At 42.0% G+C, this 26,712-nt stretch overlaps 1 protein-coding gene across 3 annotated transcripts in view; it reads left to right on the top strand.

Moving 5' to 3' along the window:
• Window positions 1-26,712, top strand: part of KIF6 (kinesin family member 6) — a 384,724-nt gene that overhangs the window by 316,989 nt on the left and 41,023 nt on the right. The gene's annotated exons all lie outside the window — the stretch shown is intronic.

Genomic DNA, 26,712 nt, shown 5'->3' with positions numbered 1-26,712 from the left:
CTATCTCCTACTTCTGGTGTGGCTTCTGTGTACTGTGAAAGGGCAGGTTCTGGTGCCACTACCACCATGTTGATATCCTGGGACCCCAGAAATTTTAATGGCACCCCTATTATTTAACATTTGTAGCAATAAAAAACACAGAAAAGACATGCTTGCCAAAACTGCAGAATCACACCATAATCTTAATCTTGCAAACATTTATTTAATGCAAAACACTAGACACTGTGCCAACTGCTGGGGATAAATAGATGAATTGCAAATAAAATGTGTTGGAAGACTATCCAAATTAAAAGAACTGAACAATGGTTAAAACAAACAAAATTAAATGTGATAGAAATAAATGTAAAATTCTTCTCTTAGTATTATGAAGTCAAAGTCCTAAAAGTTATCCGGATTGGAAAGGAAGAAGGAAAACTATCTTTATTCATAGATAAAATGTCTTATATATAGAAAATGGTAAAACATTCACTAAAAATAAATAAATAAATAATAATAAAGACTATTAGAACTAATAGAGTTCATTAAGACTACAGAGTACAAGATTATGTACAAAATTCAAGTTGTATTTCTATACACTTTGCAATGGACAACTGAAAAAAAAAAAAGAAACTAATGCATCAACCAGAATAAAATACTTGGGAATAAATTTAACAAAAAAACCCTACAAAACCTATACTCTGAAGACTACAAAACATTGTTGAAAGAAATTAAAGATTTAAATAAATGGAAAGGTAGCCTGTATTTATGAATCAGAAGACTTAATACTGTTAAAATGGTTAATACTCGCTGGACTAATCTTCAGAAGCAATTCAATCTCTATTAGAATCCCAGCTGGCTTCTTTGTAGAAATGACAAGCTCATCCTAAAATTCAAAGGGAATACAAGGGATGAAGTTAGCCAAAACAATCTTTAAAAAGAAAAACAAAGCTGGGAGAACTCACATTTCCCAATTTCAAAACTTACTACAATGCAACAGTGATCAGGGCAGTGTGGTACTGCCATAAAGATAGACATATAGACCAATGGAATAGAATTAAAAGTCCAGAAATAAACCCATGTAACTCTGGTCAATTGATTTTCAACAAGGATGTTGAGACCATTAAGTGGGGGGGGGGGGGGGGGGGGGGGGGATAGTCTTTTCAACAAATGGCACTGGCACAAGTGAATTCCAAAGAATTAAGTTAGAACTCTACCTCACACCATATTGAAAATTAGCTCATAATGGATCAAAGAACTAAAATTACAAAATACTTAAAAGAAAACATAGGGATAAATCTCCACGACCTTGGATTTGGCAATGGTTTGGGGGATATGACGTGAAAAACATAAGCAGAAAAAGAGAAACCAGATAAACTGGACTTCAGCCAGCATTCAAAACTTTTGTGCTTGAAAGGATACCATCAAGAAAGTGAAAAGATAATGTACAAAATGGGAGAAAATATTTGCAAATAATATATCTGATAAGGGTATGTTATCCAAAATGGAAAAGGAATACCTTAACTCAAGAATAAAGAGTCAAATAACTCTGAGCAATGGATTTGAATAAACATTTCTCTAAAGATGATCCATAAGTGACCAATAGGTAGATCAGAAGATACTCAATATCATTAGTCATCAGAGAAAAGCAAATCAAAACCACAATGAGATACCATATCACATCCCCTACAACAGTTTTTCTCCAAAAAGTCAAGTGTTGGAGAGGATGTAGAGGAATTGGAACTCTGGTATATTGCTGGTGGAAATGTAAAATGGAGCAGTCACTTTGGAAAACAGTTTTGCAGTTCCTCAAAAAGGTAAACATAAGTGCCACATGACCCAGAAATTCCATTCCCAGGTATATACCCAAAGGAATTGAAAACATATGTTCACACAAAAACTTGTGCACAAATGTTCATAGCACCATTCTTCCCAATAGCTGAAAGGTGGAAACAACCCAAATGTCCATCAGTTGATCAATATATAAACAAATTATGCTCTATCCATACAATGGAATATTATTTTTAAAAGCATGAATTAGTGACACATGCTACTATGTGGATGAGCCTGGAAAACATTATGCTCAGTGAAAGATGCCAGTCACAAAAGACCACACATGATTCTATTTATATGACATGTCCAAAATAGGCAAATCTGTAAAGACAGAAAATAGATTAGTGGTAGCCTAGCTCCAGAGGGTTGGGGGAGACCAAGAAGTAATAACTAAAGGGCAGAGCGTTTCTTCTGGGCATCATAGAAATGTTCTAAAATTAATTGTGGCAGTTGTTGCACAGCTGTGAATATACCAAAACCTATTGGATTGTATACTTTAAGTGGGTGAATTTTATGCTATGTGAATTATATCTCAATAAAGCTATTTTAAACACACAAACAAAAAGAAAATGGCAAAACTAGAAGTATCAGGAGTATCAGGAGAAACAGCTCCCTGTGTAGAAGGGCCAGGGATCTCAATTGGCTGCTAGCTTTATGTGAATCAGCAGGATCATGAGATGGCTGCCAACACAGTCAATGTGATCCTGAGCACATAAAGAGAGGCAGTGTCCAAAACATGGCAGTAGTGACATTCTCACACATTGGATTACCTTGGTTGGGTTGCCTCTGACATGGCAGGTTCATTCTGGACACCCCATTCTTGAAGGTTGTTAATGAACATGCCCACAAGTGGGAGCTCATGGGGATAAATGGCAAACCTGTGTTCCTAGGTCTTCCAGTGTCTAAGGCAGAAAGACTTAATAAAGTAATGATAAGAAAGGATGGTGACAATTACAGGGGAAGGAAGTCTAAAGAGAGTAGTTAATATGGGGGAAAAAAGGAGAAATATGCTGTCCTCAAATATGTGGAGGAATAACAAATGAAAAGGGTAAGACTTACCTTATGCCAATTCAGTTTTTTAAATGTGGGGCATGTACCACATAGAAGGCAGCCTTCCATAAAGCATAGTCCTGGGAAAAATCCATGAACAAGGGGTTCTCTGATCAGAAAGTTTGAGAGATGCTAAATAGCCTACCTTTGCCTTTAAAGAGCCATAGTGTGCATTAATTTACTCAAGGTCTCTCTGGGAAGTCTCCCCCATACAACTGTTTTGTTTAACCCATCATTTTCCAGGCTTGTTTGATCACTGCACTGCCCCACCCCTTTTATTTGCATAAAGCCTTTAGCATAGCAGAGATTCACTGCTCCTTGCAGTTGATAAGGTTTCTACATGCCCCTTGAACTGGTTAAGTATTAATTCTAAGTATATTCTGAAAAGTGAAGGGTATATAGTGTAACCCCTAACTAGTCACTTAAAAAACTGTACAAAGAAATATAATTAAAAATTGAATTAATTAATTAAGATGGAATTCTAAAAACACTCAAATAAATTAAAAGAAGATGGGAAAGGGAAGAGACAATGAATAACAGAGAGAACAAACAGAAAACAAGTAAGACAATGGTATACCTAAATATAAACACACCAATAGTTACATTGAATATAAACACTCCAAACATACCAATTAAAAGGGAGAATCTGGCAAAATTGATTTAAAAAAAAAAAAGATCCAAGCACATGCTATTTGCAAGAACTCTAACTTAAATATAATGATATAAATAAAGGATGCAAACACTAATCAAAAGAAATCTTGCATGGCTCTATTAAATTCAGACAGAGTGTACTACAAAGCAAGGAAATTACTTAGAATTAATTACCAATATAAAGAGGAACATGACGTAGGATAAAAGGGCCAATCCACCAAGAAGTCCTAGCAGTCCTGAATGTGTATGTGTTAAAAACAGAACTTCAAAATACATGAAGCAAAAACTGAAGGGAGAACTGGACAAATTCACAGTTATAGCTGGAGATATCAATACTCTTCTCTCAGTAATCAATAGAACAAATAAACTTAAAATTAACAGGGATATAGAAGAACTGAACAGCTAGATCAACCAACCAGATGTAATTGGCATTTACAGAATACTCTATAAATAGTAGAACATACATTGTTTTCAGGTGTGCATGAAGCATTCACCAAGACAGACCATAGTCTAGATTATAAAACAAACATTAACAAATTTAAAACAATTGAAAAAAATATGACATATGTTCCCTTACAATAATGGAATTAAACTTGAAGGCAATAGTAGAAACCTAATGGAAAATTTCTGGAAACTTGGAAATTAAACAATACATTTTCCCCAAAACCCCTATGAATCAGAAAGAAAGTCTCGGAGAAATTGGAAACATTTTCAACTGATGGAAAATGAAAATAAACCAAATCAAAATCTGTGGGTTGCAGTTGAAGCAGTAGTTAGGAGGAAATTTATAGCATTAAACACATATATTGGCCCCCCCATCAAAAAAAAAAAAAAAAAAGCTCTAAATCAACCACCTTAGCTACCACTTTAAGAAACTAGAAAGAGCAAAATAATTCAAAAGCAAAAGGAAGGAAATAATAAAGATAAGACCAAAAATCAATGAAAAGAGAAAAACAATTAAGAAAACCAATGAAACTAAAACTGGTTCTTTGAAAACATCAATAACATTGATAAACATCTAGCTAGATTGACAAAGAAATAAATACACATATAGCCAATAACAAGAATGAAAGAGGGATATCATTACATTCATTGAAAGGATAAGGGACTGTTGCAAACAATCTATACAAATTTTACAATTTAGATAAAATGGACAAATTTTACAATTAGATAAATTGGACAAATTTTTTGAAAGACACAAACTACTAAAACTAACTCAAGGAGAATTAGGTAACCTAAATGCTACTATATCTATTTTAAAAATTGAATTCATAGTTGAAAGTATTCCAAAAATAGAAATTTCCTAGCCCAGGTAATTTCACTCTAGAATTCTGCCCAACATTTACAAAAATAAATAATACCAATTCCATACTATCTTTTCCCAAAAAAACAAGAAGGAACATTCCCAACACATTTTATGAGGACAGTATTATCTTGATACGAAATCAAATGAAGACCTCACAAGAAAACTATAGACTAATATCCTCTATAAAAATACATTAAAAATACTAGCATATTGAGGCACCTGGGTGGGTCAGTCAGTTAAGCATCCGACTCTTGATCTCAGCTCAGGTCTTGATCGCAGGGTCATGAGTTCAAGCCCCATATTAGGCTCTGTGCTGGGCACGGAGCCTATTAGAAAAAAACCCAAACAAACGGCTAGCATATTGAATCCAGCAATATATAAAAAGAATAATGCACCAGTCGCTCTGGAAAACAGTGTGAAGGTTCCTCAAAAAATTAAAAATAGATCTACCCTATGACCCAGCAATAGCACTGCTAGGAATTTACCCAAGGGATACAGGAGTACTGATGCATAGGGGCACTTGTACCCCAGTGTTTATAGCAGCACTCTCAACAATAGCCAAATTATGGAAAGAGCCTAAAGTCTATCATCTGATGAATGGATAAAGAAATTGTGGTTTATATATACAATTGAATACTACTTGGCAATGAGAAAGAATGAAATCTGGCCACTTGTAGCAACGTGGATGAAACTGGAGAGTATTATGCTAAGTGGCATAAGTCAGGCAGAGAGACATACCATATGTTTTCACTCTTATGTGGATCCTGAGAAACTTAACAGAAGACCATGGGGGAGGGGAAGGGGAAAAAAAAAGTTAGAGAGGGAGGGAGGCAAACCATAAGAGACTCTTAAATACTGAGAATAAACTGAGGGTTGATGGGTGGTGGGAGGGAGGGGAAAGTGGGTGATGGGCATTGAGGAGGGCACCTGTTGGGATGAGCACTGGGTGTTGTATGGAAACCAATCTGACAGTAAATTTCATATTAAAAAAAAAAAGATGAACAGAATGGCCAGTTGTAGAATATATGCAGTATATTATGTATATGTCATTTAAAATATACAGAACAATATTTTATATTATGTATATACATATATAGTAAAAGTACAAAAAAATAGATAAGCATGATCAAAAAAAAAGCACCACAGCTAAATGAGGTTTACCTCAGGAAAACAATTCTGGGTCAGTATTCAAAAATCAGCCAATACAAGTGACCATATTAACAGGGTAAGGAAGAAAAACACATGATCATACCAATTGAAGCAGAAAAATATTTGGTAAAATTTCACATTCATTCACAACAAAAACTCTAGTGAACTAGAGGTAGAAGGGAGCTTCCTCAACCTGATGAAGGGCAGCTATTAAAAACTCACAGCTAACATCCACTGGATGGTGGATGACTTAATGCTTTCCTCTCTAAAATAGGCAACAATTGAAATTATTAACTCTTACTACTCCTGTTTAACACAATGCCAGAAGTTCTAGCCAGTGCAATATATAAAAGGCACCGAGGGGCACCTTGGTGGCTCAGGTCGTGATCTCCCGATTTGTGAGTTGTGAGCCCCACATCGGGTTTGCACTGACAGCGCAGAGCCTGCTTTGGATTCTCTGTCTCCCTCTCTCTCTCTCTCTCTCTCTCTCTCTGCACCTCCCCAATCCGTGCTATCTCACTCTCAAAAATAAATGAACATTTTCAAAAAAAAATTTTAGAGGCAGAGAATTTGAAAAGAACTAATGAAACTGTCCCTATTTACACATGATATATTTGTCTATTCAGAGAATTCCAAGAATCTATAAGAATTCCTAGAAGCAATAAAGGAGTTTAGCAAGGTTCCATGATATAAGGTCCATACACAAAAGTTAATCATACTTTACATACTAATAATGAACAATTGACAATCAAAACTAAATATTTATCATTTTATACTTTTATATATCAGATAGTTATATAACATATATACTAATTAATACATAATTTAAAGTAGTTCAAAAATAAAGAAATAGGTATAAACCTAATAAAGCATATGGAAGATTTCCATGCCAAAAGCTACCAAACTCTAATGAAAGGAATAAAAAAGGACCCAAGTAAATGGAGACATGCTGTGTGCATAAATTATAAGAATCAATATAGAAAAGATGTCAGTTCTCTCTAACTGATCATTAGATTTAATATAATTCTGATCAAACCCAAACAGAACTGTTTGTAGTTATAGAGATGGTGATTCCAAAATGTATATGAAAAGGCAATGGAATTAGAACTGTCAGAACAATTTTATAAAAGAATAATGCTGGAGGACTCGCACCACCCAATTTTAAGACTTACTAGAAGCTGCTGTGGTCAAGACAGTTTTGACATTGGCAAAAAGTTGGACATGCAGATCAATGGAGCAGGTTAGAAAGTACAAAAACTGACCCCACACACTGATGGTCCACTGACTTTCAATAAAGGTGCTAACATAACAGGGAAGAATCATCTTTTTAACAACTGATATTAGTACAATCGGACATCTGCATGCACAACAAAAGCCTGTTCTTATACCATACACAAAATGTAAGTCAAAATAGATGAGAGATCCAAGCATAAAATGTAAAACAATAAAATTTTGGAAGAAAACATTAGAGGAGCTCTTCGTGGCCAGGATTCTTGGGTACCACACCAAAAGTACAGTCCACCGAAGAAAACCAGCGATAAATTGCACTTGTCACCATTAAAACTTTTGCTCCGTGAAAGACGTTATTAGGAGAATGAAAAAACAAGTGGCAGACTGGAAGAAAATATTTTCAAATACCATCTCTGACAAAGAACTTGGATTCAGCATATAATAAATAAATAAATAAGTATAAACTCGCAAAAGTCAATACTTAGAAAACAAACAGCTCACTTATTTAAAAAAAAAAAAAAAAGAAGGGGTAATGGCGGGGGGGGTCCAAGTTTCTGGTGAACAGACACTTCACTCAAGAGCACATACAAATGGCAAGAGAGCACATACAAAGATGTTCCACAGGATTAGCCAGTAGAGAAATGTAATTTAAAACAATGCTGGGGCGCCTGGGTGGCTCAGTCAGTTGAGCATCTGACTCTTGATTTTGGCCCAGGTCATGATCGTTCAGTCATGAGATCGAGTCCCACGTCAGGCTCTGCACTAAGCATGGAGCCTGCTTAAGATTCCCTCTCCCCACTCTGCCCCTCACTGACTCACGCTCTCTTGAAGAAAAAAAAAAATGAAAAATATTTTAAAAAATCAATACTGAGCTATCACTACATTCCTATTAAAATAGCTTAAACAATTTTTTTTTTCTAAACTGACAGTACCAAATGCTAACAAGGGTGTGGAGCATCTGGAACCCGGATATTACTAGTGAGGATGCAAAATGGTACAGACACTTGGGAAAACAATTGGCAGTTTCTTATAAAGTTAAGCATAGACATATCGTACAACCCAGTATTTAGCCTAGAGAAATGAAAATTTATGTTAACCCAAAAGCTTATAGATGTTTATAGCAGTTCTCTTCTTTTTTTTTTTTTTTTTTTTTTTTTTTTTCAACATTTTTTTATTTATTTTTGGGATAGAGAGAGACAGAGCATGAACGGGGGAGGGGCAGAGAGAGAGGGAGACACAGAATCGGAAACAGGCTCCAGGCTCCGAGCCATCAGCCCAGAGCCTGACGCGGGGCTCGAACTCACGGACCGCGAGATCGTGACCTGGCTGAAGCCGGACGCTTAACCGACTGCGCCACCCAGGCGCCCCATAGCAGTTCTCTTCTTAATGGCCAACAGTGAGAAATAACCCAAGTGTCCGTCAACAAGTGAATGGATAAACTGTGTACATACAATGGAATACTACTGGGCAATAAAAAGAACAAATTGCTGACACATATAACCACACACAAAACCACAGAGGCATTGTAAGGAGTAAAAGAAGCCAGTCTCATAAAGCTTTATAGTCTCTTACTCCATTTATATGACATTCTGAGAAAGACAAAACTATAGTGATGGCAAGCAGGGGTGGAGGAGGGTATGACTCCAAAAGGGCAGGATGAGGGGACTTTGGGGGGCACAGAACTTGGGGGAATCTTGATTGAGATAATGGTTACGCAAATCTGTATATGTGTTAAATCTCATAGAACGGCCCAGTAATACACACACACACACACACACCCACGTCAATTTTACACTATATTAATTTAATATAAAAATAAAATTAAAAAATAAGGGGCACCAGGGTGGCTCAGTGGGTTAAGCATCCAACTGTTGATTTTAGCTCAGGTCATGATTTCATAGTTTGTGGTACTGAGCCCTGTGTCGGGCTCTGCACTGACAGTGTGGGGCCTGCTTGGGATTCTCTGTCTTCCTCTTTCTCTGCCTCTCCCTGGCTCACACACATGTGCATGCTTTTTCTAAAAATAAAGCCACCTGGGTGACTCGGTTAAATGTCCTGAACTTCTGTTCAGGTCATGATCTCACAGTTCATGTGTTTGAGCCCCGCGTCGGGCTCTGTGCTGACAGCTCAGAGCCTGGAACCTGCTTTGTATTCCGTGTCTCCCTCTCTCTCTGCCCCTCCCCCACCCAAACTCTCTCTCTCTCTCTCTCTCTCTCTCTCTCTCTCTCTCTCTCTCTCTCCCAAAAATAAATAAACATTAAAAATAAATAATAGGGGCGCCTGGGTGGCGCAGTCGGTTAAGCGTCCGACTTCAGCCAGGTCACGATCTCGCGGTCTGTGAGTTCGAGCCCCGCCTCAGGCTCTGGGCTGATGGCTCAGAGCCTGGAGCCTGTTTCCGATTCTGTGTCTCCCTCTCTCTCTGCCCCTCCCCCGTTCATGCTCTGTCTCTCTCTGTCCCAAAAATAAATAAACGTTGGAAAAAAAAATTAAAAAAAAAATAAATAATAAACATAAATAAATAATAATAAAATAAAAGTATGAGTCCACCAAAGAAAGAAGACAGGAGACAATATAAACAGTGTACCTCAGCTATAACTTTGAAATGAATCTTATGCAGAGAACAGAATTATTTTTTTTAATTTCTAGAGAAAGGGTGCCTGAGGCAATTGTGTGTGGGTTGAGGATACAGGGTTGGTGAACTATTCAGGCTGAACAGAGTAACAGTCTTTACCACAGTTTTTCCTGAGTTTGGGCAGTTTGGCATTAGAAGTGAGAGAGTAGGACACTGAGGACTTCTCTGATCAGGAATATCAGTGGAAAACCTAGGTCCTGTGATTGATTTATTTGACAATGGTCGTGCATCTGTGAAGTTCAAGGCTGTGTGGAGGGCACACAAATCCCAAGAGTCCCAGCCTTATAAGCTTTGGGGTGCTTATAGAACAGCTGAGAAGTAGGACAAAGAAGACTCCTATGGTTGACCCTGGGGCTACTGTGTCGAGCCCCATAAAATACCACACGGTGAGGGCTTCTCAGCCTGGCTCTGTTGGTGGAGTAGCAGGTGACCACAAATGAGTGTCCTGTGAAAGATTGGGAGACATCTTATCAGAGATAATCATCTAGAAACAATTTCTCCTTGTGTGCCCAACCCAGCAAATTCTATGGGTTTCTTAAACACGTGTCAGGAAATTTTTTGGTCTCTGTCTCACTTAAAGGCAGTTTGCTTATTTTTTAGTAGTTCTGCACATAGCATCATTTCATGGAGCACTGCCCCCTACCCACCCCACAGCCAGACATGTCTTTCCCTGACTTCCTACATAGCTGCCAGTTTCTATCGGGCGTAGCACAGAGTGAGTAAAACAGGCCCAGGGACCCAGGCCGAGGAGGATGCATTGTTTGTGTTGTTCTAAGGTGAGTCCTCGAAATGGCTCGAGTCCCTCATGCCCCCAGATGGAGCCCACCTCTGCTGGGGAAGTGGCATTTACCCCCATGGCAGCATGTCACTGCCTTCCTTCCACTGTATCACGTGAAAGCTGATCTCCCAGGAAAAGCGTTAAGGAGCTTCTGTTGTCAGAGCTTCATTTCCAAGGTGTCCCCCGAAAAGGGAAACAGAGGCAGCAAGAGAGATAGTAACTTACCCCAGCATGCAGAATGGGAGCCAAGGTTCTGGCAGTCTGGTTTCTATTAAAATATGGTCAGTAGAAAACTAGTAGCTGCTACAGGCATTCCTATCTGCTAGGTCAGAAGATCTAGCCCCCATAATACTAGCCAGGCCTATAAGAAATCAGGCAGCAGACTGGCTGGAATATTTAATTTCTTCTGCCTCTCTCTCTGCTGGCTTGGTTGCCAGAGAATTAAGCTCTATTTTTAAGAGACTACATTAGCCGTAGGAGGTACTGATCTTTCTCAGACAAGGAGGCTGAAGAACAAGAAATACAGGGTAGGGCAGATGCTGTCAGAGCCTCACCCTTGAGTACTATATGTGTGCACACTAGCATGTAGAGTGGGCTAGTTGCAGGGAATTAACACCTCTCCCTGCCCCAGGAGTCCTCAACTGATGTCTATTGGAAGTTGGTGTATATACACCCCACCTCCCTCACCCCAAGGGGGCACAACTTGGAGGTGTTTTCCTCCACTGTCCCCAGAGGTGCCCAGTGCCATTGAACTGGACTTTGGCCACAGTGACTGCTGGGTTGCCATTGCTCCCCTTACTGGCTGCTTTCTCTCCCTGTCTCACTTCCCCACCTTCTTATCAGTTTGTCCAGGGATCACTTCCCAAATAAGCTCCTTGTCCTGGAAGATGCCACATTAAGATAGGGTGTCACCACAACTGAAATGGCACAGGGAATATGGAGAACACTGTGAGCGGGGTTATGCAGGCTGGATCTGAGAGGGCTGAAGTGGGTTGGGAAACTGCAGGAAGCCCTGAGGCCCCTTTGAGAGCTTCCTAGATGTCACCATCAGTATTGACAATGTCACACTGATAGGAATCAGGGGTGCTCTGTTTGTATCTGTAGCTGTCACTTTCTTGCTGTATATGCAAGATCTTAACTCACCCATCATTCATCCATTGTATTAGCACAGTTGATGATTTCCTGAAATCCAGGTAAAAACTACCAATTCCAGGAAACGCCCCCTCCTTGTTAAAATAACAGCCCCCAAAGGATCATTCACACCAGTCTGCTAACACGTAATTCTGCAGAAAACAGATCTTTGCAATTCTGTGGTACAGAAAATTATTACCTCAAGCATATCGTCTGCAACAGACAGCATTCTAAGGCCCAGAGTGAAGTTTTCACCAAAAACTGCATGTCACATGTATTCACTCTTCATTGACACCCTGGACTATGAGGAGAAAAGATTATAAATATTCATCACCATGAAGGAGTCAGATCTGTTTCCAGTGACAGATCAGCATCAAAATCCTTTTATAGGAACCTGAGTGGATTCACAAGCTTCTTCCCCACAGCCCTGCTCCCCCTCCTTGCCACACTCACACAAGTTCTGCAAAGCAAGAACTATTTCAAGTTGAGGCCTTCTGGAATAAGGAACAATCCTTGGATTCCTCTGTTAATTCCTTGGCCTTGTAGGGCCTCCCAATGCTGACCAAATGTAGATCAGGTATGTTTGTTTTGGACCCCACGAAGCTTGGCCAGCGTGGCCAGCATAAAGCCGTCTGCAAAATATTAGCTTTTGATATTTTTTTAACTTTTTTTTTTTTTGAGAAAGAGAGAGAGTGAGGACTGGGAGGGGCATAGGGAGAAGAAGAGAGAGAATCCCAAGCAGGCTCCATGCTGGGCATGTGGGACTCAGTCCTACAACCATGAGGTTATGACCTGAAGCAAAATCAAGAGTTGGACGCTTAACCAACTGAGCTACCCAGACACCCCATTTGATATTTTTAAGAAGGCCAAAAAAGAACAAATTTAACCAGATCTCATTTCTTGAGAAATTTGGGAGTTCGGATTGGCATCAGTTAGGAATAGACTCAGCCAGGCTATGTTTGAAAGATGCTTTCCTTTTCCAGTTGCAAGGCCTTCTTACCTCTCACGTGCCCCTAAAGGCCCTCCATTCTTATTCTTGGACTTGGGACAGCATCAGAGGAAGATCCTCCCAGTGAGTCTCACATGTGTATCCTTGGCCTCACCAGCCAGTGCCAGCCAAACGCGGCTGGTTCTCTGTTTTTATTCCCAGATTATTATGGCTGAAGTCCCTACTGGCTTTCCTGGTAAAAATTAGTCCATTCATCTCAAAACAAGTCCCCAGACTGATCCTGAGAGGATCCCCAAGGACGGCCTCTTAGATGCTCTGTCATCCATACATGCCTAGGATCCCTCATCTTCCCTGGCTTCCTCATCTTTGTCCACACTGCAGAGGCTACCATATGCTGGGCCTGCTGTCCATTGATGGTGGCATTGCTTGCAGCCACTGCTCCAGCCCCAGGGATCCTGCTTCCCTGGCTGCCACATTTGACTAGGCCAGGTGGACTTTTCTAAGAACTTACCAAAGGCTCGGGCTAATGGAAATGCCTGTGGGAGAATAGCTAACTGCTACTTCTGGAAGTGGAGCTCTCAGAGGGCTTTCACCCGGTGGCTCTGGGCCTCAGCCAGGCATTCCAAGGCCTGCTTTGATCTCCAGGTCCAACATCCCCTTTATATATTCACTCTCTCTAAGTCCACTGTCTGAACTCTTAGCGCTGACAAATAGCTCACAGCACTTTGTTTTCCCAAACTCTGGGCTATTCAGTCTTAAATGACACAAGCAAGTTGCTAGTCTGGGTAGGCTGCGCCCGGTGACCAGCTCTTTGCCATTCCTTTCTCAATGGGGATGCCATTGGCCTGTTGAGTTGGAGAGTTCTTTATTGTGCAGGACCAGATGCAGCTCACTAAATACCAGTAGTGTCTTTCCCGTGTTTTGACGATTACCCTTCAGTACCTAAATGAGAAATTTCGTTTATGTGCAAGGTGAAGACCAGACTAGACCTGCACATTTATGCCACTCTGGTCTGTCCTGCTTGAAAAGCACTAGAACAAGTTCTTGAACAGGAACAGGCACCCGTGCCATCTGTACTAGGCTTCTCCAGAGACAGAGAGCCAATTGTGTGTGTGTGTGTGTGTGTGTGTGTGTGTGTGTGTGTGTGTGCGGAGAGAGAGAGAGAGAGAGAGAGAGAGAGAGAGAGAAAGAACTGATTCATTTAAGGAACTTATTCATGTAATTGTAGAGGATGGCAAGTGCAAATTCTGCAGGCTAAGTCTATAGCTGGAGACCCAGGGAAGAGTTGAGTTACAACATCAACTTAATTGGATAAGACCCATCCACATGACGGGCAGTAGTAGTCTGCTTTATTCAAAATCGGCTGATATAAATGTTAATCACATGTAAACATAACATCCACACTGGTATTTGACCAAACATCTGGACACCATACCTCAGCCCAGTTGACCCATAGAATTAACCATCGTACCATCTAGCACAAATCCTAGATTTAGGGAAAAAAAATTCTCAAGATGCACGGGCACATAGCTCTGCTAGAAAAAATACAGCCAGTGTGTGTTTCTGAACACAGAACACCTAACTCTTACGCTGAAACACCTGCATTTGGGTTATCTCGTTTTTAGAGCTTCTTCAAGAAGAGTTGAACTTAGCCTTATATATATGGACCTCAAGTGGTCCATTAAATGATTAGATTATATCAAACACAGCTGTTTGCCTTGATGATAATATCTAGACTCTTCTGTAGGAGGCAGAGTCTGTTCCTAATTCTGAAAATTCTAATCTCCCTAAGTTCAAAGAATGCGAAGGTCTGCTGTCCTGGCCCCTGTTAGGCCCCCAGAGCAGCTGATGATCAACACACTCCATGAGCTGAACGGAAAGCAGCTTCTGCCGTAATGAGAGTTCTCAACAATTGCTGTGCCCTAGGATGTACGCTGTCTAATTTGTAGAGTACAGTTGTCCATCCATCCCCAGCCCTGAGGGACCCAAACATCCCTGTGATAAGAAAATCCACAATTAAGTATTAAACCTTTATATGAAAAACTAAATTAAGTTTGCAAGTCAACCTCTGACAGGCCCTACAAATATTTGTATATTCACCAGAACAAAGCACTAAAGCCAAGAAGATGCTAAAGAACATACAACAGCATCTAATTCATCTTCAGTTTGTCATAATGAGTTGTGTATATTTAACTTCCACTTACCATTCCTTAATATGCTGAAATTTTTTCAGGAACTCTCTTCCCAAAAGTTTCAACATGAAGCTTGTAAGTTATTTTTATCTTTGCATTTTATGGCAATTCCGTCTCTTTGTCCACTTTTCTTCTGAGTGTTCACTGCCTGATCTTACCACTTGGGAGTAGTTGACTCCCCAGAGACACAGCACCAAAACCTGTGCCATCAGCCCTGCTTACACACGTTCCAACTCCCCAATCCCCTCCACCCTGCTCCTTCTGATGAAGGAAGAGGGTGCTTCTCAGGCTGTATATACTTCCCCCTTCAACTGGCTTCATCTCTCCCAGGGCTTCATTGCAGAACCCTCCCTTCCAGTTTTGCTATCTACTTTGCCTCCTTCTGACCCTAACTCCCTGGATTTCCTTATTCTCCACTTCTCCCCCCAAAATGAGCAGCAGGGATGAAAATCCTTACAGAAATAGAGCCACACATACTAGCATTTCATATAGGCAGAACTCACGTTCAGGGAGGGGAAACCATATTCTCCCTGAACCATGTCATTTCCGTAAAGCATCCTCTGCAAAATGGTCAGCAAGTCTTTGCCTCTCTCTTTCTTCCCCTCTCCTCTTCGATAATATGTAGCCATAACAGAAACAAAAAGAGAAGAAGTCCTGGAGCACCTGGGTGGCTCATTCAGTTAAGCATCTGACTTTGACTCAGGTTATGATCTCACAGTTTGTGGGTTTCAGCCCCATGTAGGACTCTGTGCTGACAGCTCAGAGCCTGGAGCCTGCTTCACATTCTGTATCTCCTTCCTTTCTGCCCTTCCCCACCCCTCTCTCTCAAAAATAAACATTAAAAACTTTTTTTAATTAAAAAAAAAAAAGAGAAAAGAGTTCTAGTGCTATTTTCTGGAAGAAAAAAAAAAAAAAAACAACAATAAAAAGATGAGGGTAGTAATCATCCCAGGCCCTGAAAACAGAGGACTATTACTACCAGCATTTCAAGCAAGCTTATTAAAAAGTCATTTACTTCCAATTACAGAAATCAATCATATTTGACTATATAAAGGAATATGAAAGACCCAGCTACTAATGAAAGTAATGGTGAATTTGAGGGTAATGATCAGAAGGCAGAGGTTTTGTATGTGGGGTCCCACATTTGTAAAATGTTTTTATGTTTAAATTCATCTAAAAAGTAGATACACTGCCAAATCAAACATCTTAGTGCCTGGGGTTTACTTTACACCCTTTAAGTGAGCTCTGCCCCCTACCTCCATGGTTCATGAGGGGCTAGTACAAACTAGCCTCCAGTGTGAGCTAGGGGCACTGGGAAGAAGTAGACTATGCCTGACCCACCCACACTGGAGCAGAGGAGCCTGAATGTGCCCAGGTTCCTCTGGGAGTGTCCCCTGTGCTACCTCTGGAGCTTCAGGATAAAAACCAGAGGCCATGCTGTATGGACCCTCCCTGTGCCCCCGAGAGCAGCCCTAGAAACCAGAGCCGCGTCTTCAAATGGAAAAAAGGATTGTGGTCTATAGTTACTCCTCCAGGGCGGGTCTTGAAAGCTGGTTATAGCCTTCCCTTGCTGAGATAAGACTTTCCAAGCATCTAAAGTAACATCTTTTGAATGGATGCCAACACAATCATGAGCCCTCAGCTCCCTGAGATGGTTAGTATTTAACAATTCATGCTGGTTGCTGAGCTGAAAATTTTCCTTATGCTTACCTACTTGCACATTTATTTGAGCTTTTAACAAATGCGCTAATTTACTTAATTCTCTGAATATGTTTATGGAATATTATCACATACTGGAATAGTGATATCAATAAACTCCTTAGCTTAATTAAGTGTATATAATAGCCAAATGCCTAAGCTTCAGACAGAATGTGCTAATCTCCTATGATTATTATGATTACTTGGGTAGCTGGAATGAATATCCCATAGGAAAAGAATCAGGTCTCCCAGACATGGTATAATTTGGTCATTTTTTATAAATGAGAGCATTCCCCCAAAATGTGATCATCATGTACTGTCCTGGTGATAAGAAAGGAGCTGTCTTGAAGCCCAGACTGCTGTCTGGTGTTTTCATCCCAAGCTGAAATGCTCATCAATTATGGGGCACATCCTCCTTTGCAAGATAGGGCCAAGGTGACGGGGTGCTCTTGAGAAAATCCCAGTGGGGAAAATCAAGGCAAGTTACCATGTGTTTTTCTTGAAATTATTGATATTAAGAATGAGCTATGTTTTTCCTCTCTCTGCAACTTAATAATGTTACCAAGGGGAAGAAAAGTCTTGAAATCTGGAGAATTGAAATGTCATGTTGGAACGAGAAGGCTTAAAAACATTTGCCCGGCATTTAGACCATTCGTGGCCTCCCACTCAGTGCCCCGTCACTGAACCTTTCTCTTTGGGGAATCCAGGAAAGGACCCATCTTCCCTGTTCCAAGGGAGGGCTGAGGGCTTCTCAGGGGCCTCCCCCAGCCCAGGCTGGTGGAGATCCCTTGGTTTACTGCAGCAACCAAAGGCTTCCTTGACTTGGGAAGGGCTGGGCTTCCTCTGACTGTCCATCTTCTGCCCTTACCTTTCTTGTATGTGGTCCAGGATGATAACAGAGGACTGACAAGTAAGCTGGGATTCCTCATCACCCCCCGTCCTGGCACTGGGACCCGGGCTGTGAACATTTTCAGTCAGCACCCATGACAGATGACATCACTGTGCAGCAGGGACCCAAACACGGTTGTCAGCATGCTGTAGTAACATCCTGTTCCCTCTCAAGGAAGCAAATTGCAGTGGGTTTTTAAATTTTAATTTCTTTTTATAAATATACACAGACTTTTATATAAATCATAAATCATACGTACCCTTCTTTTTTCCTCTTGTTGGCTCCTACCTCCCCTACCCAATTCATTCTCCACCCTCCGGTAACCCATCCTAACAGCTTTGTGGGTGTCCGTCCACATGACCTCCATGCTCATATGGCCACACACACGCATGTGTGCACACAGTTATATACACATGTATGTAAGGCTCTTGCCATTGTTTGACCACAGGATCATTTACGTCCTTTGTTCCCCATTGTCTTCTTAGCTTGCTTTTTCTCCTTTTCTGCTCTATTGAATTATTAAAATCTTGGCATTCCCTCCCTGCAGCCCTCCTGCTGCCTTTTTTTTTTTTTTGATCCTCTATTGATTTGGCTGTTATAGTATGTATTTTTGTTCTTCTAGAGTTAAAAAGTAACTATAACAATGCCTGTAGTTATTCCAGATATACCCTCCACCCACCCACATCCAGGGCTATAGCTTGTTTTAACTCCCCCATTGAACATCCTCTCACCTTATCTCCATCGTGTTATTGTTGCTTAAAGTTTCAGTTTTCACACAACACACGCGTGCGCACACACACACACACACAATTTTCATGGTCAGTGGTTAAGTATTTTTTCTTAAATATTTAGTACTTTTTATGTTCATCACTGTTCCTTTCTCCTACATATTTCTCTGTATTAATTTTTCTTCTTGCTGATCATCATAATAACTTTCTACACTTACACAGTTCTTATATATCCTAGGCACTCTTCTGAGCACATTGCGTATGTGACCTAATTCACTCCTCACAGCAGATACCAGTACTATCCCTGTTTTGTAGAGGAGGAAACTGAAGCACACAGCCATTCAGTAGCTAGCACGACGGTGCCCAGTAGGTAGCCCAGCTGGTATGCCAACTAGGGCACCTGGCTCCAGAGTCCATATACTCCATGCTTGGTTGCCTCTCACTTGACTCCCTTTTGGGGAGCAGTCATCTGTGAGTGGTAAATGCTCTTAATCCTCTTATGACAGAAAATGTCTTTGGTGTGCCCTCATCAAGGAATGAACATTGGACTGTGTGTAAAATTCAGGTTGACAGTTTACTTCCCTCCATTGTCCCCATCACCCCTTGCTGTGGTTGAGATGTGGGCTGTTGTCTAAGGAGTTCTGCCACAGGTCCACTGGCAGCTGGGAACAGTGGCTCTTCTTCCCCGAAGGTCAGCACTTGCACTGTGATGTGTCCAGGGCAGGTCTGTCTTCATTTGCACCGCTCCGTGTTCAGAGTGCACCTGCAACCCTCTGGCTCACGTCTTTCTTCAGTTCTGGAAAAACACACCTGGGGTCTCCTTCAATGCTGCCCCTTTACCATGCCCCCTTCCCTCCTTCTAGAACTCTCCTCAGACACCTGGTGATGCCTGTCCGTCTCCCCTCTGGGACTTTTAACTCCCTTTTCCCATTTCCTGTCTTGCTCTCCATTCCATGTTTGGGGTGGGTTTGGGGTATCTTTTTCCATATTACCTTTCCAATCACGAATTCACCTTTAAAATTGTCCTGCTTGGGGTTTATCCCCTTGTTCCCTCTATTGTTTTTGGTCGTTTATGTCATGACTCTATCTTTCATCTCAAAACGTCTTTCCACTCCACCTTTCTTATTCATACCTATTTGTTGTATGATTTCTTACTCTTTTTTAAAGAAAACTTAAGCTGTCATCAGTCTCCTGGAGTATGCTCAACATACTTATTTTGAAGTCTGTCTTGGAAGTGCTGAGTGGCACCATCATTATGGAGGCAGCACCTCAAATTAGTACAGATCAGCTGAAAGCCGGCAGGGGGGTTCTCTTGCAGACGTGCGAGATTCCGTGTTCCAGCGCGGCCATCACAGCACCGTTTGTGTTAGTGGGAGTGGGAGGCAATCTTGTTGTTCTCCCCTCGGGGAAGGGAAGTTAAAAGGTTGGAGTACACACTCTGCAATGTACTTAGTAGTTAGAAACTGAGGACTAGATGCGCATACAGCAACGTGTGTGGATGTCAAAAACACAGTACCGATAAATCAGTAGGAAAGAGAATGAGATCTGTAGCACAATATTACTTTCATAGCTTAAAAATTGCACAGAAAACTTGAACACAAATTGTAATGGCCACCTATTAGAGGCATAGGGGGATCGGAATTAGGGATGGGGCATAAAGCACGGAGATAAACACACATGTACACATGTATGTATACACACATGTGCATACCTACGCATACATACATACATACATACATGCAGGGCTTTGCTCATACTGACAAGATAATATGCTGTAATCTAAAGAGTAAGACTAATTCAGCCCTTTGTGGGTGTGCATTAATAAATGTCTGTATCTGTCTCTCCAGAAAATTACTTTCATCTGTAATGAATTCATGTTCCAGCTATTAATTTTACTATCATTTTTAGCATTAGATTTATTCATACATTTTGGCATTTTTGTGGGCAGGTCCATTTTTAATGAAACACATTTGATTTCTTTCTCTTTCTCTCCCTTTGTGCTCATCCCTCTCTGTCTCACAGACCCTCCAGCCCCCTCCCCCCGCCGAGTCTGGAAGACAATTCAGAGTCACTGCTCCACAGGGATACTGGGATGTGGCCCATCTGGTCAGAGCGTCAGTGGGCAGCTTGGTGTAGCAACGGAGAGAGGCTGAATGTGTTCCTTTCTTCCTCCATGGGCTTGCAGTAGGAAGGGAACCACAGCCCTAGGCAGCACCTAGGAGCACTCTGTTTTCCTCGGTCCCCTTGCAGCCACAGGTGTGGGGGCAGGGGACCCTCATCCCACCCTGCAGCTTCAGTCTGTGTCTTGCCCTTCTAGTCATCTTCCTGCTTCTGGACCTGGAGCCCTGCCAGCTAAAAGCCCAGACTCCACTTACCATTTTGCATTTCTGGCCCACTTCTGGTCTTCAGAGATCTCTCTTGAAATCTAATCTAGCAAAGTCTTATTAGTCTCCTGTTTGATTTTATTCCCCATTGCTATGCCTCAGTCGATTTTCAAATTATACAAACAAGTTTAGATACAACCTGATGAAATAGATATTAGCAAGCAGGAGATGCCTGCACTTGATTTGAAGGCTTCAAAGGATTTACATAGTCCTGTTTGTTGGAAATTCATCTAAGGATTAAACACATAATTTGTGCTAGGCCCATTAATTTTACAAATAGTCTTACAAACAGTCTTTAGGGAATCTAACCTTTTGGTAATCACAGTCCCCTGTGTTAGAGTACAAAGAAACCGGCATCCCAAGCCACAGCTGAAATCAACACTCTGAATTCAGACGCACTTACTGGACCTTCCCCCTCAAAAAGGCCCCTCAGGCAGGCAACATAATTCTGTGTATTCTCCCCTAACCCCAATCCTGCTACTGAAGTTTGTTTTGTTTTTACCCAGATGTTATATAGTAGTATAGTCAAGTAGAAGAACAGATTTTTACTTAGGTCCAGAGCCCCTAATGGTGCTGCTGGGTGGCTCGGTCGGTTAAGTACCTAACTCTTGATTTCAGCTCAGATCATGATCTCAGGGTTTGTGCGTTCGAGCCCCGCATCGGGCTCTGCACTGACAGCATGGAGCCTACTTGGGATTCTCTCTCCCCACTTCTCTCTACCTCTCCCCCACTTGTGCTTGCTGTCTCTCTCTCTCTCTCTCTCTCTCTCTCTCTCTCTCTCAAAATAAATAAACATTAAAAAAAATAATGACTGAGGATCCTGCCAGTAGCCTCCCCCCGCCCAGCCCTACTTCTCCACTCAAACACTCCCTTCCAAATCCCTGCCCCAAACGAGCTATGCCTGGCCTTCTCCTCCCTATTGCCCCCACGGTTCTCTTTGCCTGCAATCCTTTCCCATCCCCACCTTAACACCTCTGCCCCCTTAAGGATCCACCCAAGGCTCACCTGTGGTGATGATGCCTTTCCTAATGCCACTAACCTGCCTTTCCTCCTCTAAATTTACGTCCACCATTGATTTGACATTTTGCCACTCGCCCTTCAGGCTGGCATCTTATGAATATAGTATCCTTTCCATATGTCTGAAAGTGCTTTCATCCCTAAAACTAGTCTGGCATGTCACATAGGTTGATACGTTATCCCTTCATCCTCCCGAGAGTCTTGAGATATGGTAAAACAGGTATTATCCCAGTTGTTCTATTACAACCCATTTTTCAAATGATAAAATTGAGGCTTAGAGATGTTACGTAACCTAACAGGAACCTACTTCCTAATAGAAGTAGCAGAGTTGGGATTTGAACCTAACTCTATGTACCTACAAGATTGTAATTATCTTCCAGTTTAACCAAAATGGCAAAGAGGTTTGCTTCATCTGGAGTCCAACTCCCAGTGACTGGAGATAGCTGCGCAAAGTGCTGTGCTGAAGAGCCAGACCCAGGCTCAGCGGGAAAGCAAACCATCCATGAGGGAAGAGCAAGATCTGCCATGAGAATCCGAAGTAGGCTCCAGGCTCCGACCTGCAGCACAGAGCACCACGCGGGGCTCAAACCCACGGACCATGAGATCATGCCTGGGCCAAAGTCGGACACTTACCCGACTGAGCCACCCAGGCGTCCCTCGTGCTGGCTTCCTTGAACTAGAAGAGACTTCTTAACTAGTTTGTGTATTCCACAGCACTTAGTGCTTAGTGCTTAATATAGTGCGTGAGCGATAAATATTTACTGTTTGATAGTGATGTCAGCATCCTCAGTAAAGCACCGCATCACAGAAACTGCACGAGCAGCCTGCAGACGGCCATACTGGGAAAGCCAGAAGTGAAGAGCTCTGCTCTGGACCAGCTACACAGCTTTCACTTGGTGACCAAGTTCAAACTAACCAGCATGCAAAATAAAATGTGAATTTTAAGGAAAATGGTTCTATCCAAAAGACGATCACTGTAAAAAAAAAAAAAAAAAAAGTGTTGCTTCTGCATGATGCTAATACTTTTCATATGAACTACTTGGTACAGAAAAACCATACACCATGCTGCCCTGCACATGGTGGTTTCTAAGGTCATGTGTCTCCTCTGGAGCTCCCCATGGGTCGTTGCAGGCTCCAGGTACCCCACCACCCCCCTGCTAACATCCCCACTCTGGCGATCAATGAACCAGAAAGGGAGAGAAGGTGTTTGTGGCATCTGTTGTAAATTATTGGAGACAAGATTACTAATTACCACCATGTTCCTACAAGCAGAGCCTTCCCTCCTTCTCCTCCCACCGCCCCCCTGCCCCCCACCACTGCCGCCCCAGCTTCCTCCCTGACCATCTCCTGCCTCAGGCTGGGAGTTCTCTGTTTCTGTTTCATCTCTTTTCCATACTTCAGCATGAAGATGTGTCCAGGAACCCAGGCCAAAACCAGCAAATTTATCACCATGCTAATGACAGCAAGCTGCATGCTGAGTGAATTCTGCAGTCCCCCTCAACTCCTTCTTTTGCCAAAACCTGCGGAAATGCAAGATCCAGCCGATTCCAGAGACTGTTATCTTCACATGAAGAATGACTCTGTTAGAAAATGCAATTAGGTATCAGCCATAAGGCTATTTTTAGAAGCTTGTTTGGGAAGATCTCAAAAACAAAAATCGCCATGTGGTAGGTGATGTTAACCATTCCACCCAAATTGAGCATCGCTACATACATTTAAAACCTACCTTTATCAATATGTAGCATTATCAAGGGGATGGCTCATTGTTCTGGGAGTAGACATTTCTGTTTGTGGAGGTTACAGAACTGACAGTCCTCAGTGGCAAATCCTCCTCCTTATTTACATGAGCAACTGTTCCCAGGCTGGAAGCTATGGAAGATCCTTAACCCTGTCATTGCAAAATAGCTTCCCCTGGGTTTGGGGAAGGGAGCCCGTCATTCCAATGGGAGCAGGGGAAGTCGTGACATAAGAGGCTGAGCACCTACAGGGGTGAGGCGTGAGGTTAGGAGCATGTCGTTGAGAAGGCACGTCATTGGGTAGGCCCGTGGTCAAGGAGAAAAGATGGCAGTAGTCTCATTGGGGAGGTAGTTTCCCAAGGAGGAATGCGACCCAGTGTGTCCTCCAAAGCAGCAAGACACTGTCCAGTCTCCCCAGGAAGGAGGTAGCCAGGCACGGAAGGCACTTGTGGAGTAAGTCACCTGCGCCAGATACCCAGGCCAGAGTCCGGGCACCACAGCAGCATGAGAAGGCCCTTAATGACCTACTCCAAGTCTAGAGCTGTTTTTAAGTGGTATGTTGTATTTGTCACAGTTGTGCCTCCTTTTATTTGAGGAATGCATGTGCTGTGTCTCAGCCCAGCACCACTCCTGTGCTCTCAACTCCTCTCCCCTGCTGATGTGGACAGTAAATGTCATGTTGCTCAGAGTGGGGACAAGATCCCATCTGTGGCTGTGGCTGGCCTGGGTTTCAGGTCATTTTCCTGCTGGCACCAGGCTGGTCTGGTTCTCACCCTAGAGCCATATTTGCACTTCTCCACCTCCCCCTCAACACATTCCCTAAATTCTTACCCTCTCCCACTTGGAATTAGGGGCCATCACTGCTTATGCCCAATCCTTGGCTTCCTATCTGGGCACAATCCTCTCCATTGGGGACACATGGAAACCAAGGCACAGACTTGCTCTGTGACACACCTGGAGACAGTGGTCTGCAAGAGGAGCTGAAGGAACTGATGACATTGAACGTAGAGAGGACAAGTCCAAGTGGAGAAATCATGGCCTCCTCAGTTCCTCACTGCCAGTGAGAGAGGACCCCTCCTCTATGCTGTCCCAGAGAGCTGACCACGTCCAAATCTGGAAGGTAGAGGGAAGCAGGTGTCAATATCACATCAGTAATTCCTTCTATACAATTTAATCAGTGGGACAGCCTGGATATATACAAGTCATACAAGTAGAAGGGATTCCTGAATTGGGTGCGACGTTGAAGTGAATGACTTCTGCTGTCCCTCCCAGTCATAACATTCTAGAAGTGCCCTTAATCTTCCAATGAGTGATGGGGTCTCCTGTTACTGCTTCATCATCTACTCATCTTTTGAAAACTTTGAGGTATTGAATATATTCTACATGAAGAAAGGAATACATTAGACAAGGGAGCAGTGAAGTTCCCAGGCCTTCTCAGAGTCCACAGTGGCCCGATCACATCTCCCAAATGGGACATGTAATGCAGACAGCACTGACATTTTAACAAGTGTGCTGAGCCCTTGGATATAAACAAACTCCCAGGCGGATGCTTCACCCCTCTTTCCAGCACGAAGTCGTAGAATTGCAGTAGACATGGAGGAACCCTGGAGGTCACTTTGCCACAACTCCTACCCAGGGCAAGAGTTCTTGCTTTAATGCCCCATAGATTGTCACCTAGCCTCTGCTAGAGCACTGTCAGGAAGGGACCCACTGCTCTGCCAGGAAATGTAGTCCAGTTTGAGACAACTTAATCCACATTGAGACAGTCTTCATTGTGAACTTCATTGTGAACTTTATTGAGCCCCTAGTCTGTTTTTATTCAACTTGACTTCTCCCCTCAAGAGTAGGACAAAAATAAATCTGTTTTGTTGTCCAAATGACAATTCAGATTTTTTTTTAAGTTTATTTTTTTTTATTTTGAGAGGAAGAGAGAGAGAGAGAGCAGGGGAGGAGCAGAGAGGGAGAGAATCCTAAGCAGGCTCTGTGCTGTCAATACAGAGCCTCAAGTGGGACTCAATCTCATGGTTCTTGAGATCATGACCTTAGCCAAAATCAAGAGTCGGACACTCAACCAGCTGAGCCACCCAGGCGCCCCAGTGTCCAGATTCTTAAAGACAGTCATGATCTCTGATCCTCCTCTCCCTCCAAGTCTTTTCTTCTCGATCTAAACATCTCAGATGGCCTTGACTATTTCTCATATGCCATGGTTTTAGATCCTTCACCATCCTAAACAGAATTTTCTGTAAATATTTTCCAACATTCCTTATGAAGAGTAGCCCCTAGAACAAATACCAAATGTGGTCTGACCACTACAAAGTACATATGCAGAGTATACCACTATCACGTCTCTTCAACTACACACTATACCTTTAATAATGCAATGTGGAATAACATATGTCTCATACCCAATTATCAATTGCTGTGTTCCTATTAAGGTTATCATCCACTAAATACACCATCTTTTTTACTTGACACAATTTCATACAGCGTCAAAGAAAAAAAGTAGATTTATTTTTTTAATGAAATTTATTGTCAAATTGGTTTCCACACAACACCCAGTGCTCATCCCAACAGATGCCCTCCTCAATGCCCATCACCCACTTTCCCCTCCCTCCCACCCCCCATCAACCCTCAGTTTATTCTCAGTATTTAAGAGTCTCTTATGGTTTGCCTCCCTCCCTCTCTTTTTTTTCCCCTTCCCCTCCCCCATGGTCTTCTGTTAAGTTTCCAGGATCCACATAACAGTGAAAACATACAGTATCTTTCTCTGTATGACTTATTTCACTTAGCATAATACTCTCCAGTTCTATCCACGTTGCTACAAAAGGCCATATTTCATCCTTTCTCATTGCCAAGTAGTATTCCATTATATATATAAACCACAACTTCTTTACCCATTCATCAGTTGATGGACTGGTGCTGCCACTCTGGAAAACGGTGTGGAGGTTCCTCAAAAAATTAAAAATAGATCTACCCTATGACCCAGCAATAGAACTGCTAGGAATTTACCCAAGGGATACAGGAGTGCTGATGTATAGGAGCACTTGTACCCCAATGTTTATAAAAAAGTAGATTTAAAAGTGTCCCTATAAATTATTAAAAGATCAAGTCCTGCCTCCCCCTTCGTTAATAATAGACAGAAATACTGAAGAGAATAGGGCCCAACAAAGGTTATGAGTGACAAAGATCATTGAACCCAAAGGTGAAATGCATATTTGCAATGATGAGCCAAGGCCCCAGCATGGCAGTCTGTTCTTCCAACACCATCCAGTGCATCAAAGGAAGGGGTCTTCTTGAAGCCATGTCCACCCTTGTCTTCCTTGCTCTATCTATCTATTTAATTTTTGCTTGCAACATGGTTCTGAGGCAAAGTCTTCCTGCAG

This window comes from Puma concolor, chromosome B2 (genome assembly GCF_028749965.1).
Source record: "Puma concolor isolate L17-30 chromosome B2, mPumCon1.1.hap2, whole genome shotgun sequence".
NCBI lineage: Eukaryota > Metazoa > Chordata > Mammalia > Carnivora > Felidae > Puma > Puma concolor.
The sequence above is the reverse complement of the archived record's forward strand: the minus strand, read 5'-3'. Positions and strand labels throughout refer to the sequence as shown.